Genomic DNA, 14,038 nt, shown 5'->3' with positions numbered 1-14,038 from the left:
ATGCTTCCACAAGACTGTGCACCATGAGCCAGCCTGTCTCCTCAATACAAAAATCTAAATGTGACCTCATGTTTCAAGAGGCATCACGCTTCACACAATTCAGATGCGCCCCCCCCGTGCCCACCCACAAGTAGATATGTAAAAAATTGCACAAACCAACCACAGGGCTACATTTGAGGGTATGAATGCACTCTCAATAGCATAATTATATAGCATAGAATGCCTCGATGTCTCTGTACAGCGGAGCGTTCCTTCCATCAGGACTGTAGGTTGCAGGATGTACTGTGCCTAACAGTACTCAGTAGCCACAGATAACTACATATTCCAGAGTGAGTTCTGGGTGGAAGAGCACTAGAACATTAGATGTCAGAAATCTTACTAAGGTGCCCATTGCATTGAGCAAAAGGGTTCTCTGATATTTTCCAAATCGTGCCCAAATAACCCCTCATGTTCCCTGATATTCACTTCATATGATCCTGATGTTCCCTGAAATGCAGTGCAGGTATGAGTTGTCCTCTTCATTCTCCCACCCTCTCTCTCCTCTCCCTTTGCTCTCACTTCCTTCATTGATCCAACTTATCCCAACCTACCTCCTTAATGCCCCATGCAAATCTCCTTGATTTTTATTGCAAATCTTTTGAATGTGTGGATATTTGTACATGCATTACAGTCCACTACTCTCTGCCAGATTCTGGCCTGAAAATGCTCTACAGTGCCCCAGAGAAGGCACTTGAAACACGGGTTGACGGTTACAGTTCCTTTACATTCATCTCTGGCGCCCAATATGTTTGAGCAGCTGTGGCAAGACTGAAGGGTGGAAATGAAATAAATGAATACAAATAGCAGAACTAGAGGCAAGTTCAAGAAATGCAACAGAAAAATAAATATGAGCGACCCCACCCTATGATGTGCGTTCATACTATAGCTAGTACAAGGAGGGCCCTCTACAACATTGCATGTCCCAAATCTTCAGATATAGATTCAAGGCCATCCAGTGGACTAGTAGGGTGCTTTGCAGGAGATGTAGATTTTTGCTGCAGCATCATTGTCTCAGAAAGGTTAGAAAAAGTGAATGTTCCTGTTCCAAGCTTTCCAACATAGAATGCAGTTCACTAACGTGAACGGATGCTGAGAAGTGAATGCTCCAGTCCCATTCCTTCCATTGGACCATTTTAGTGCACAGTGGTGTTTAAAGTAATACAAAATAGAAGTTATGGTAGCAGGTATTTTCTCTTTTAACCTTCAGCAGGCCAAGCGACAGACTATTGATGAGAACAATTGCCTTGACCTTGCAGTTCTGCACTACCAAACTATTCACATTTTGTTGAGCATAGCCACAGATCATAACACTCGTCTACTTATCCCTGAATGTATTTTGCCTCACTCAGTAGACATGCCCCCAATGACTAAAAATACAATTTAATAAAAGGCAAGATGTATGTTTTTCTGATGCAGTCATGTGCAGCAGAGAGTGCCTGCTTCACCTGTTGTCACTGCTAGAGGGAGCTGTTGCCTTAGGAAATATAGTCGTCCTACTGTGTTAATGAAAACCTACTGTATCTTCTGTATCCCACTGATAGCGTTCTACGACATGGAAAATATTACACTAATGAAACATATACATTTTTTAAAAAAACATAAACAGAAATGTATTGGCTTCTACCTCGTGTCTTTGCATTTTATCACCAGGAATCATTCATGCAAGGAGAACAACTGCAAAACCAATGGAAGTTTGTGAGCCTACCTTATGCATAATTGGGTACATTTATTTCTATTTCCTATTCCCTTTTGTTCCTAACCCAATAGCTTTAGCTGACTTCAGCCTATGATGTGCCTAAAAGAGAAGATTAGTAATTAAGTCACCTGAATACCAAATGAACTGCATATACGTATTTGTGAATTCCTGACATTACAAGGAAGCCAAGCTCAAATAAAGAAAATAGTTCTATTACTCAAGATTAACTGCTTCAGCAAGTGGTCCAGTTAGGCGTCATCTATGTATTATGGAACGATGTGTTGTAATGTGGGTGTGCTAGTAATTGAAGGGAACTCTATGAAAAAGGTTGTCAGACAGCAATCTCTCTACACGTATCTTCCCCTTACCCACCTACGGTTAATTCCCGCCACTTGGGAATGTGTGGCAGTTCAAGACAGCATGGCCCTCTCAGCTATCACCCTTGCCTCAGTTCTGATGTGCCTGCCTTGCCCTTCAACACTGTCTGGCCAAGTATCTTCATTGGTAATACCAATTCAACATAGATCAGCTGATGCTAGCCAGCTACGACTGGCATTCCAATAAATACAGGTGTCCAGTCTTAACCTCGTCATTGACAGCCTACACAGAAAACTGAAGATTGAAGAGTAGTTTAAGGCATGTTCCTTGCTGATTTGACCAGTGCCTGACTCACTCTCTGCCAATTTACATGAAAACAGGGGCTCTGCTTGGCTAGAATGTGTTTTGCTGAAAGTATAAACATGGTGGGAAAGGTTCTGGTTAAACCAAGGCAGGTGAATAATGTACACACTAATGCCAAATACACTACCAATCACATTTTGCAAGAGCAAGTGAATACGATCCCCAAAATACCTTGGGATGAGCAAGACGTGGGGTGAGGTGATTGGAATAATAGTGTGCACCCCTAGTGCCAGAAGCCCCCTTAATGCATTCACCAGTGCTAATTTATCTCATCAATTCTGTGGGCCAATTTGTGGTGTAATAATCTAGCATGGGGGCCCTGAGATAATTCAGATGTCTCCCTGGATGTGATAAAAAATATTGAACACAAATCTCTACCCCAAGTCTAAAGCTGGAGTCAAGATAATACAGTGGGTTGGTCCTTTTGCAACGTTCACCAAATTGGCTCTAAAGAAGGGCAGCAGACGGGCTAGCCAATCAGCTAAACTTGACAGACAAACATGACATATTACGTGTTTTGGAATCATCATCGCAGGGGGCTGGGGGTTAGTGTTGGGAGATTCTGAGAGGCTAGCGCATAGGCAGCTTGTTATTGCACTATCACAGGGAATGGGCACACGGGTCTGCACAGCACAGTGGGCATGGCAGGAGGATACTGCTGGCAATATTGAAGCTGCAGAGTAGATGAGCCTCCTGAAGAGCAAACTACTACTGTTGAGTTCAGCAGCAATAACCATGCCCTATTGCACCCACACTGCCTAGGCATTGTGGACGTACATTGTATTGACCTAGCAAGGGGGCAATTAATATGAACATGAAGGCTAGAAACTAGGCCTTCCTCTCAAGCCCAGTGAAGACCCAAAGCCCCTGCTGCTGTAATCAGCAGTAAAATCTCCATTGTTGAATCGGCATTTACTGGGAAATCCTGACCCAGCCGCACTGAACAATCACTGCATATCTTGGAGCTGCAGTACCTCAGGAGGGGCAGCACTGGATGCAGTAGGTGCTTCATCTATGCTCCAAATGCACCCACTATCCCTAGCTCGGCCTCCGCCAATCTGCATCACAGTAGGCCGTGATAGGGCTGTTAGTAGTAACTTAGCAAATGTATAATGGTAAAAGTAACGTGAATGCCCACATCTCAACAATTAAATACGTTGAAATTGACATTTTTTAACATGCAGGTTTTGTGTTGGTACTGACCATTTAGATTATTTGTCATGTGTGTTTTCTACACCTTCTATTTTGTATGAGAAATGTATGTGTTTGATGCGATCATGCATAATATTTATGAGAAATATTCCATATTTACTGCAGGGTCCGAAAGAAAACATTGTCATCGTTTGACACTTTGCCCATGTGGTTTTTGGGTAAAGTGCAAACAAGCATATTGCATGCCAAATTGTTTATGATTCAATAATGAGCATATCTTTTCATTCAACTCAAATGACCTTAGTTTTTCCTTTTTTATTTTTAATTTATTTTATTTGAATTTGTTTTCGGCCGTAGCAGAGGGTCTTTGAGCACCTTACAAGGTTCAAAGGTTAAAAAGGTGGCAGGTGAAAGAATATTAGGAAAGACAAGTAGTAGCAGGAGAGGTGGAGGGGCAGGGTTATGTTTCGGTGAACAAGTATGTTTTGAGGCTCTTTCTGAAAGGGGTGATGGAGGTTGCTCTGTGGATGTGAAGAGACAGGGTGCTCCATGCCCTTGGTGAGCAATGGGTAAATGCTTGTTTGTGTGTGCATGTTAGTTTGCAGAGTGGGTGTCTAAGAGATGTAGTCTTGCTTGTCTGGTGTTTGGGTGATGAGTTTGAGTTTGCCATGAAGGAAATATGGGGTGTTGCTGTGGATGGCTTTGATATCAATGCAGAGTCTTTTAAAGGCAATTATTTTGGATACTGGGAGCCAGCAGAGCTAGGCGACAGCTTGGGTGATGAGTGAATGTTATGATAGGTGGAGGATGAGCCTGGCTGTTGCATTTTATATGGCTTGCCGGCGGGGAGGGGGGGTGGAGGGTGCTCCTGGGGAGTACTGAATAATCCCGCTTTTGCAGAACCAGTCTTGGACTGAAGTACGAAGTTATTATGTGGAAAGATGTGTCAGATCCTATCTCTACTGATGAAGGCTAACCCCTCTAGTGCCCCATCAGACCTTCTTGTTCCTCAGCTAGTCAAGCCTATTGCCCATTTAATGACCTCTCACCTTGCTGAACTCTTCAACCTGTCCTTCGACTCTGCTTGCTTTCCTTCTCATTTCAAAATGTCCATCCCTCTTGTAAAATAGCAAGGGGCTGACCCGAAACTAACGGCTAACTTTCACCCTGTGTCTCTCCTTCCGCACTACTAAAGTACTTGAAAGGGTTGTGTTCAACTGTCTTATGAATTTATTAGACATCAATAGCCTTTGAGAGTCCCTACAAGCAAGTTTCTGCTGCTGTAACTCCACAGAAACTGCTCTTGTGAATGTCTCCAATGTCATCGTCTCTGCTAAGCACCCCAAACTAACCACCTATCCTCTATCCTAATTCCCCTTGACCTGTCTGCTGCCTTTGACACTGTCAATCAGACTTCCCTCCCTAATATTCTCTCTTTTCCTGGAATTTGCAATCAAGTCTTTGTCTGGATGGAATCCTACCTGGCCAATTCTCTGTCTCTTGGGACAGCAACTCCTCACAACTAATTCCCTAACTGTTGTTTTCCTCAAGGCTCTGTCTTGGGTCCCCTCCTTTTTACACTCTACACCTCTACTCTTGTGGCACTAATCTCCCCCATTGGGTTCTTGTAGCAACTCTTTTAAGATGACGCCCAAATCTTCTTCTCTTTCCCTGAACTTCCTTCTGATCTCAGTATCAACATTTCCAAATGTCTCTCTGCCATTAAATGTTGGCAGGCTTTGCACTCTCTGATGTTAAACTCTACCGAAACTGAGGTGTTCTTCTTCCCTGCCAAATATGCTCTCTCATCCCTTTGCCTGACTATACAGTTCCCACCTGACATTCTACCCTACTCTTCTTCTGCTTGAAATCTTGGTCTCATCTATGACTCTTCTCACACCTGCTCTACTTTCATCTACAAAACTGCAACAATTGCTCACCTCAACCTCCTAAATATTAGGAAAATCAGGCACCTACTTCCTTTCAACATCGCCAAACATCTCTTACCCACTCATGTCTTCTCTCAACTGGACTACTGTGCCAGCATCCTCTTCATTCTCCCCAACTTTGCTTTCTGTCCTCTCAACAAGATCATTAATTCTGCTAACAGGACTCTCTTTGAACTCTCTCACTTCACACCTAGTTCCTTGTACCATCAACTGGATGGATGGCTGATGATGCAAAACAGGGCCATATTTAAATGTCTTCTCCTGATTCACAAATCTATCTACGGTGAGGCACTTCCGTATCTATCATCCTCTATCCAACTCTACAAGCCTTCTCGGAGTTTCCCCTCTGCCTCCTGGACTACCATTGTGGTCTCTCACCCTACATGTGCGTCCTCTCACTTCCGCTCCTTCTTTCTTCTTGCTCCACTTATATTGAATTCACTTCCCCCGGACATCCAAGAAACAATCTACACCGATTTGTTTAAAACTAAACTAAAAGCCTACCTCCTTGCCTCTCAGTTACCCTCTTAACCTACCTCTCATCTGCCTTCTAGATAACATGTTTCCCTTGTCTCTATTCTGATTCTTTCCCTCACTTTCTCTGCCTCTAGCACTTCATCCATCATGGTCACATCCCTAATGCAGCTGGCCATACTTTCTACCTGCACTTTAAAATGTCTAATGCGTATTGTCCTTAATCTGTCTACGTCCATTCAAGTATTGTCCCTGGTGACTGCTCCATTTACTCCTCTCCACAGCCTGGTGTGAATGTCACTCAAACTCACCCTATTGTAGGGTAATTTGGTCAGGCTAGGCCTGTAATGGGCCATACATCTGTATCTCTAACTTCATATGCAAACTATATGGTCACAGTCCAAGCATCTCTTTCTCAACATGCACTTGGCTGATATGGTGGAGGTCTGCCAAGCACCCTTTTCATTGTTCTTCTTTTCCACGTTCTCAAAACATTATGCTGAAACTCCCACCTCTCTTTCTCTAAAACAGGGTCTCGATATTCGGAAGCAGCCAGTACAGCGCATAGGTAGGGCCTGGCGAACGTGTTGAAAGTAGTGTTGATGAGGTCCATTCCTTTAACCACGAAGGGCCGTGGTGTAAAAGTATATTTCACATAATACCGCCTGATAACGAACATTGGCCTAAGTGTATTTGCATCGCACTGAAGATCACATTTGAATAAACCTGAATAAGGCCAATTACGCCGCCATTTTTGACCCTCATCAGTAGGGTGTAGCTGGGCCTCTCTAAGAATAGTGAGAAAGGGGTCCACGTCTGGATTCCCCTAGTAACTTAGGGTGAAACCCAAAGTTACTTGAAATATGTGAATAACAAGGGGGGTCCTGGGAGACTCTCTGCCAGACATGAGTCCTGGTTTACAAGAGCCTTTCACAGAGGAGAAATATCCTAAACATATCAATCTTTGTCCTGCCCTGGGGCATTCCAGCACTGAAATGCTAGGCAATTCTCCTCTGAACAAGAGTACCAACAGCAACCCCAGACACGTGTTTCGGTCTGGTTGAACCTCATCAGTAGGGTATAGCTGCGCCTCTCTAAGAATAGTGAGCAAGGGGTCCATGTCTGGATTCCCCTAGAAACTTAGGGTAAAACCCAAAGTTACTTGAAATATCTAAATAACAAGGGGAATCTCAGCCAGACACGAGTCCTGGTTTACAAGAGCCTTACCCAGAGTCTTTAGCTCACTATCTTTCACAGAGGAGAAATATCCTAAACATATCAGTCTTTGTCCTGCCCTGGGGCAGTCCAGCACTGAAATGCTAAACAATTCTCCTTTGAACAACAGTACCAACAGCAACCCCAGACACATGTTTCGGTCTGGTTGAACCTCATCAGTAGGGTGTAGCTGTGCCTCTCTAAGAATAATGAGCAAGGGGTCCATGTCTGGATTCCCGTAGTAACTTAGGGTGAAACACAAAGTTACTTGAAATATACAAATAACAAGGGGGGTCCTGGGAGACTCTCTGCAAGACATGAGTCCTGGTTTACAAGAGCCTTACCCAGAGTCTTTAGCTCACTATCTTTCACAGAGGAGAAATATCCCACACATATCAGTCTTTGTCCTGCCCTAGGGCAGTCCAGCACCGAAATGCTAGACAATTCTCCTCTGAACAAGAGTACCCACAGCAACCCCAGACACGTGTTTCGGGCTGGTTGAACCTCATCAGTAGTGTGTAGCTGTGCCTCTCTAAGAATAATGAGCAAGGGGTCTACATCTGGATTCCCCTAGTAATTTAGGGTGAAACCCAAAGTTACTTGAAATATGCAAATAACAAGGGGGGTCCTGGGAAACTCTCTGCTAGACATGAGTCCTGGTTTACAAGAGCCTTACCCAGAGTCTTTAGCTCACTATCTTTCACAGAGGAGAAATATCCTAAACATATCAGTCTTTGTCCTTCTCTGGGGAAGTCCAGCACCAAAATGCTAGGCAATTCTCCTCTGAACAAGAGTACCAACAGCAACCCCAGACACGTGTTTCGGGCTGGTTGAACCTCATCAGTAGTGTGTAGCTGTGCCTCTCTAAGAATAATGAGCAAGGGGTCCACATCTGGATTCCCCTAGTAATTTAGGGTGAATCCCCAAGTTACTTGAAATATGCAAATAACAAGGGGGGTCCTGGAAGACTCTCTGCTAGACATGAGTCCTGGTTTAGAAGAGCCTTACCCAGAGTCTTTAGCTCACTCTCTTTCACAGATGAGAAATATCCTAAACAGATCAGTCTGTGTCCTGACCTGGGGCAGTACAGCACCAAAATGCTTGGCAATTCTCCTCTGAACAAGAGTACCAACAGCAACCCCAGACACGTGTTTCAGTCTGGTTAAACCTCATCAGTAGGGTGTAGCTGTGCCTCTCTAAGAATAGTGAGCAAGGGGTCCACATCTGGATTCCCCTAGTAATTTAGGGTGAAACCCAAAGTTACTTGAAATATGGAAATAACAAGGGGGGTCCAGGGAGACTCTGTGCCAGACATGAGTCCTGGTTTACAAGAGCCACACCCAGAGTCTTTAGCTCACTATCTTTCACAGAGGAGAAATATCCTAAACATATCAGTCTTTGTGCTGCCATGGGGCAGTCAAGCACCGAAATGCTAGGCAATTCCCCTCTGAACAAGAGTACCAACAGCAACCCCAGACACATTTTTCAGTCTGGTTGAACCTCATCAGTAGGGTGTAGCTATGCCTCTCTAAGAATAGTGAGCAAGGGGTCCACGTCTGGATTCCCCTAGTAACTTAGGGTGAAACCCAAAGTTACATGAAATATGCAAATAACAAGGGGGGTCATGGGAGACTCTCTGCCAGACATGAGTCCTGGTTTACAAGAGCCTTACCCAGAGTCTTTAGCTAACTATCTTTCACAGAGGAGAAATATCCAAAACATATCAGTCTTTGTCCTGCCCTGGGGCAGTCCAGCATCAAAATGCAAGGCAATTGTCCTCTGAACACGAGTACCAACAGCAACCCCAGACACACGTTTCAGTCTGGTTGAACCTCATCAGTACAGTGTAGCTGTGCCTCTCTAAGAATAGTGAGCAAGGGGTCCAAGTCAGGATTCCCTAAGTAACTTAGGGTGAAACCCAAAGTTACTTGAAATATGCAAATAAAAAGGGGGGTCCTCGGAGTCTCTCTGCCAGACATGAGTTCTGGTTTACAAGAGCCTTATCCAGAGTGTTTAGTTCACTATCTTTCAAAGAGGAGAAATAGCCTAAACATATCAGTCTTTGTCCTGCCCTGGGGCAGTCCAGCACCGAAATGCTAGGCAATTATCCTCTGAACAAGAGTACCAACAGCAACCCCAGACACATGTTTCGGTCTGGGTGAACCTCATCAGTAGGGTGTAGCTGTGCCTCTCTAAGAATAATGAGCAAGGGGTCCACGGTTGGATTCCCCTAGTAACTTAAGGTGAAACTCAAAGTTACTTGAAATATGCAAATAACAAGGGGGGTCCTGGGAGACTCTTTGCCAGACATGTGTCCTGCTTTACAAGAGCCTTACCCAGAGTCTTTAGCTCACTATCTTACTGTCACTAGGGTCGGTAATATACTCTTCTTCACAAGAAGACTCTGTTTCACCACCCTCCCCCAACTCCTCACCTTTGTCCTTCTTCTTGGTTTTCCTTTTCTCGTGGCTTGTGGGTCTCTCCTTTTTTTATGGAGGTAGGGACGTCCACAGAAGGATGCCACCGTGCCACCGTAATAGGTGTCACGGGGGTAAACCCTCCGTGAACGTCATGCTAGGGGAAAAAGCCAATGGCACAAAAAACCACTTGAGAGACTTCCTCCCAGAGAATGTGGAACAAGGTCCAGTGGGCCGAACTTGGAGCAGATGGAGACTCGAGGCAGTAAGGTAATCCGCAAGGTAGGCTGGTAGGCTGGAGTTAGATTCACTGGCGGCTGCAGAGCTTCAGGCGTGTGGCGGAGACAATCCGAATACAACAGGCAGAGGTCTGGTACACAGCTGACTGAAAGGTACAAAGGGTTTGGCAAAGGCAATCCGTAAGGCGGGCTGAAGTCTGGTACACGGCTGACTGAAAGGTACAAAGACCTTAGCAAAGGCAATCCGTGAGGCGGGCTGAGGTCTGGTACACAGATGACTGAAAGGAACAATGATCGGGACAGAGGCACTCCGTAAGGCAGGCTGAAGATTGGTACACGGGCGAGGGAGCAAGGAACGAAGAAAAGGGATAAGAAAGGGGTACAAAAGGGAGAGAGAGGGAGAGGGCTAGAAGGAGAGGGAGAGGACTATAGGCGGGAGCAAAGAAAGGAGGAGCGAGCGGGCGAAATGCAGAAAGGAGAGGAATCAGAGGAAACGGAGGGAAAAGAGAGGAAACGGACAAAGTCCGAGAGTGGAAAAAATACACTCAACGAGAGCGACGGCAACACAGGAGGAAACCCGGAAATGTTGCAACACGTCCGTAACCAGGAAGTGGTAGAATAAATACTTCTGGTTACGTGCGCGTGCAAGAACTAGTCCGGTAAATCCGCAAAAGGGGTAGAACGTGATGGAAAACGCTATGGCGGACCATAGCTCCAGCGGTTCCAAACCCGCCATCCCTGCTGAGACATGACAGTATGCCCCCACTGAAGGTGTCCTCCCCCAGGTTTGCCAGGATGATGGAAATTGAATTTGCATACCAAGAGTGGGGCTTTGATATGAGAGGTAGGTTCCCAGGAATTTTTTGACCAGGGATATCCTTTCCACCGTACAAGATACTCTACTCTACCCCTGCAGTATCTAGAATCGCAGATCTGAGCAACTTCATACTCATCCTGGGCGGAACCTGTGGGTAAAGGAGATATTTTGGGATGGCGAGCCCAAGTGTCTTCGTGGAATGGCTTCAATTGAGAAGCATGAAAAACAGGGTGTACCCTACGAAGGCCTTTGGGAAGTTCTAACCTGAATGCCACCGGATTGATAACATGTGTGATCTTGTATGGTCCTATGAACCTAGGGGAAAGTTTGGAGGGGTGAGCCCATCTAGGTAATTATCTAGTAGACAACATCACCCGAGATCCTACTTCCCATCCAGGAACAGGGTGGCAGTGTTTGTCGGTTTGTGACTTGTAGCACTCTTGGCCCTCACTGAGACTCTTTCTAGCTTTCTCATGGATTTCTCAAAGAAGGGCGAGGGTGAAATCCACGGAAGGCAGGTTAGTGGGTAAGTCAGAAATAGGTAAGATAGAATGTGGTTGATAGCCATAGGTGCATAAAAAAGGACTTATACCAAGTGCAGAGTGAAAGGAGTTGTTATAAGAAAACTCAACTAGGGGTAATAGGGAGACCCAATTGTCCTGCTGGAGGTTTACAAAGCATCGCAGATACTGTTCAACGGTTCCGTTGAGGCGTTCTGTCTGTCCATTGGATTGAGGGTGGAACCCAGATGTCAAAGCTCTCTCCACTCCCAACCGTCCACAGAAGTCCTTCCAAAACCGGGAAGTATATTGGCTTCCCCGATCAGAGATAATTTTCGTAGGTACACCATGGAGGGGGAAGATGTCCTTAACGAATACCTCAGCCATTTCAGCTGCAGACGGAAACCCAGTAAGGGGGAGAAGTGAGCCAGTTTGGTAAAGGAATCGACTACCACCATGATACAGGTACATCCGTTAGATTGAGGCAACTCTACGATGAAATCGGTGGAGATGGTATTCCAAGGACCGTCAGGAACTGTAAAGGGTTCCAGTAACCCTACCGGCTTTTGGTGTGAACCCTTGTTGCAAAGACAAACTGCACAGGACTGTACATAACGAATGACATCTTCTCTCATACCAGGCCAGTAAAAATGCCTTTGTAGATACTCCAAGGTGCCCTTGCTACCTCTATGTCCTGCTATCTTGGAATCATGACACCAAGTTAAAGCCATCTTCCGAAAAGTTAGCGTGGGTAAATACAATTTACCTCTTACTAAATAAAGGCCGTCTTTGATGTCGTATTTGATGTCCTTGGAATGTTTATCCACTTCAAAATGACCTCCAGAGGCTTCTCTCACTTGCCTCAAGAACGTGGATAGCACTCCGATCCGCTTGGTAAGTGGACACATCAATTCTCGAGAGGCGTCCGATTCGGACATGTAATCACATCGGCGAGAAAGGGAATCTGCCACCAGATTCTGGTGACCGGGTATGTAAGTGATGACAAAGTCAAATTGGGCAAAAAAGTGGGACCAACGTGCTTGTCGAGTATTGTAGCATTCAAACTGTCTTAGGACCTGCAGGTTTTTGTGGTCGGTCCGGATAGTAAATGGGTGTTCGCCTCCCTGCAGCAAATGGCGCCACTCCAGACAGGCCGATTTCATTGCTAGTAGTTCACGTTCTATTACGGAATCGCTTTTTGACTAGCATTGAGGGTTTTTGAATGATACGAAATGGGGTGTTCAAAACCTTGATGTTCTTGCAATAAGACTGCCCCAATCACAGCCACAGAGGCATCCGTCTCTACAATGAAGGGTCAGCTTTGATCCGGCTGAAGAAGGATGGGAGCGGTACAAAAGGCTTCTTTAAGGCTGCAAAAGCTCTCTTCTGCTTCTGGAGACAATCTGAACGCGGTCGAAGATTTCTTGAGTAGAGTTGTGATGGGTACTATCCTCTGAGAGAAATTTGAGATGAACTTCTGATAAAAGTTCGCCAAGCCAAGAAACCTCTGTATCTCCTTGATGGATTTAGGTGATGGCCATTCCAGAATTGAAGCAACCTTGCGGGGGTCCATAGAAATTCCTTGACTGGAAAGAGTGAATCCCAAATAGGGAATGGATGTGGCAGAGAACACACATTTGTTGAGTTTGACAGAGAGATGATTGTCTCTTAATCTCCGGAAGACTTCCTTGACATGTTCTTCATGCTCTTCTGTTGTGTTAGAAAACACCAGAATGTCATTGAGATACACGATGGTGGTATGACACAGTAAGTCAGAAAAAAGACGGTCCATAAAGCTTTGAAAGATTGAAGGGGCATTGACTAGCCCAAAGGGCATCACCTGATATTCATTCAGCCCAAATGGAGTCCTGAATGCCGTTTTCCACTCGTCTCCTGTCTGAATTCAGAGCAGATGGTAGGCATTCCGTAGATCAAGTGTGGTGAAAACGGTGGCTCCCTGGACGGCTTGAATAATTTCTGATATCAGAGGCATCGGGTAACGATCCTTAATGGGTACCTTGTTCAAGCCCCTATAGTCAATACAGGGTCTCAATTCCCGTGACTCCTTCTTAGGGATAAAAAACAAGGAGACCCCAGCAGGGGATTTCGAAGGCCTGATCAATCCATTGGCTAAATTGTTATCCAGGTACTCTCTGAGATAATGTCTTTCTTTCAGAGATAGAGGGAACATCCTACAGAAGGGCACCAGAGCTCCAGGAGTGAGATCGATGCAGCAGTGTTCCGGTCGGTGTGGAGGTAGCTCTATGGGAATCTTCTCGGTAACTACCTCTGTAAAGTCCTTGAGGTGATGCGGTAGACAATGGACGGTTCTGGGTTCACCGTTATTTGTGGTCTTAATGGTTTCAAATCTTGGCTCTGGTAGACATTCTGCCTTACATAATGCACATTGGAAGCTTAGTAGGTTCTTCATCCAGTCTATATGAGGGTTGTGCTTACGTAGCCAACCTATCCCCAAGATGAGGGGAAAGTGGGCTGCACGGATGATGTCAAATACAATCTTTTCAGAATGCTGCTGTATGTATAGGGTGAGTTCTTCCATGGTGTGGGTAATCATTCCTGAACTTAAAGGTTCACCATCGACACCTTCCACCTTCTGGTCTTCTTGTTTAGCCACTCGGTTTATACCCTTCTGTTCTGCCCAAAGGGTATCGATAAAGTTACCGGCTGCCCTGCAATCGAGTAAGGCCTGGGAGGTTACCTCGGTGTTCCCCAGTTTTAGAGTCACAGTAAGTACCATGAGTTGAGAATCCTCCAGTATCCCCGAGGAGGACACTGAAAGAGTTGCGTAAGGACTTGGGATGGCCCCTCGGAAGTGAGTCCTAACACTTACTGAGGGCG

This window comes from Ambystoma mexicanum, chromosome 7p (assembly GCF_040938575.1).
Source record: "Ambystoma mexicanum isolate Mex_15411 chromosome 7p, UKY_AmexF1_1, whole genome shotgun sequence".
Classification (NCBI taxonomy): domain Eukaryota; kingdom Metazoa; phylum Chordata; class Amphibia; order Caudata; family Ambystomatidae; genus Ambystoma; species Ambystoma mexicanum.
Note: the sequence above shows the minus strand (reverse complement) of the source record.